The 2,453-nt window shown below is 33.1% G+C and overlaps 1 long non-coding RNA gene across 1 annotated transcript; it reads right to left on the minus strand.

Moving 5' to 3' along the window:
- Positions 1–326: 326 nt before the first annotated feature.
- Positions 327–1,790, minus strand: LOC122000566. The gene is made up of 3 exons (XR_006117175.1): positions 1,584–1,790; positions 1,266–1,372; positions 327–674 (listed from the first exon to the last, which is right to left on the minus strand). It is a non-coding gene; the product is annotated as an uncharacterized LOC122000566 (long non-coding RNA).
- Between the last annotated feature and the right edge of the window lie 663 nt (positions 1,791–2,453).

Consider the following 2,453-nt stretch of genomic DNA (forward strand, 5'->3'; position numbering starts at 1 on the left):
GATAGTTCATGCTTTGCTAATATTCGGCTAGAGGCGGTTGATATGGACTTCGAGGGGCATAATTCGGATGTTTTATAGAATTTCTAAAACCTTTGAATTTTTAAAGATTTTGTGGAGGAAACGACATATTTGGAAATGGATGTGGATATTGATAATTCAGTGTAATTTGTGGATTTTGGGAAAATGAATATTCTTGTGGATTGTTTGTAGAATTCAAAAAATTTGTAGAAAATATCCTATTATTTTAATCTATTTCGGATAAAAAATAAGATTATAGGAACTTAAAAAAAAAGATGGAGAAAATGTTAGAGATAGAATTGGAGAGTGTAGTGAGTTGGAATAAAAATATGTGTACATATTGATGGATATTTATAGAGATTTCGAACTAGCCGTTAACTAGCCGTTACAAATTTTTTAAATTTTTTGTATTTTTGGGTCTACTTCTTTGGCATAATTTGAGGTCTTTGAGGTGTTGTCATGGTCTTCACCAGCTTTGAAATGTTGCTACGGCAAAACGGACAAACAGCTGATGGCAAACACAAGGTTGTTGGGTAGTGCTTGCCATGACAGCATAAGGCAAGTATGCAATGGGCACACATCTGATGCTTGCAGTCCTGGAACTCCATGTTGCAATCTCGGTCGAAGTAGATGGAACATAGCTCAGCATCATGGTCCTGAAAAAACTACTCATCATGAGACTGAAATATATTCCATCAAATATTCAATCCAGTTCTATCCTTTCAATTTATCAAACCAATTAACGAATAAGTAGTATTCTATAAAATCATGAGTGCACCAAACACACTAAAAGCACTTGCCAATGAGTAATATCTTTTGTGAATCCTTCTCAACAACATTTTCAACTTAAATGAAGTCTTTAGATGTAGATCTACTAATGTAGTTCAGAACATTGGTCTTCACCAAGTGAAACGATTCATTTATTATTGTCAAGACAAAAGAACTAGTTTGTCTATGATCTCAGAACCTTGGAAACAGATCTGGCATACATATGGAACTTCATTTCTATATTACATGAATATTTCCTCTCTAACAATTTCTGCAGCAAAGAATATCTCTGGATATTCGCTTGCTATATCTTGCATGCTAAAAAAATTGCCTGAGAAATTTTTTGCATAAGAAACTTTTATATCACTGAACAATGAAAAATGAAGCAACACTTCAACTAACTGAAACAAACCATAGTAACCTCGCTATTCAATTAAGATTTGAAGGATACTAGCTAGCAATGCTTGTAGAAGTGCAACCTCAAGACTCTTTGCAATTTCCCCTGGCTTGATTAAATCCTTCTTGTTCAACACCAATAGAATAAGTTACTCCTGAATGTTTCAATGCCTTCTAGTACATCATCAATCTAAAGATTACAGAAGTAAAAGCCAATACAGTTACTCATATCCTTCAGATAATAAAATTTTTAATAGAAATTACCTTTTGTGGCACTTTACCAGTATCAATATGAGATTATAAAATTGACTCAGTTGAATCTCATATAATAATCACTTCTCTACTATATTTATTGATGCAAATGCTAACTTTAAAACTGTAAATCAAAGAAAATATGGTACCTGATGTTTAGGGCCAGAGTATATACCAGGATATGGAAGAAGCGAAAGAAACCATCCAGAGAGGAACCAAAATCATCCCACTTTGACGTCGGCGGACTAGGAGACGATTCACAGGTACTACCTATGACTAAGATGAGGGTGATCCCCCATCCAAATCTAAAGAAACCAAACACCGTACTGAAGAACCCCATCGCCACTATCTTGTTGAAAAATAATAGATAGAGGAAAGAAATAACATAAAGCTTTTTGATCATCTTATTATTAAAGCCAATAGTCTTATTTATACAAATTGTCCAAAATAATAATGGAAAGATTAAATAAGGCATACAATCATAATAATTATAAACATAGTAATATAATAAACTTGGAAATATTATTTTGTCTATTTGATTCATCTTGATCTTGATTGTGTTTTAAATATAATAAATCTCAATTGATTGAAATCAATTAGAGATTATTTCCATTATTGTCAATACCCCTCGACAAACTCAATGGGAGGGCCAGAACGTTAAGTGTGAGTGCTAACTTTGGTGAAACGTTGTCTAGATAATGACTTAGTAAATATATCAACAATTTGATCTTCCATAGAGATATAAGAAATCGAAAGTTGTCGAGTCGCCATATGCTCGCAAACAAAATGAAAATCAATCTCTACATGCTTGGTACGAGCATAAAAAATAGGATTTGCCACAAAATAAGTTACTCCAATATTATCACACCATATTTTAGGCGTAGCAGTTGGGAAAAAGTGTAATTCTGAAAAAAAGAGATTGTAGCTAAATAATTTCTGACGTTGCGTTAGCAATAGCTTTATATTTAGCTTCAGTACTTGAGCGAGAGACTGTAGGTTGCTTCTTTGAAAGTCAGGAA

The sequence above is a fragment of the Zingiber officinale genome, chromosome 7A (genome assembly GCF_018446385.1).
Source record: "Zingiber officinale cultivar Zhangliang chromosome 7A, Zo_v1.1, whole genome shotgun sequence".
Lineage (NCBI taxonomy): Eukaryota > Viridiplantae > Streptophyta > Magnoliopsida > Zingiberales > Zingiberaceae > Zingiber > Zingiber officinale.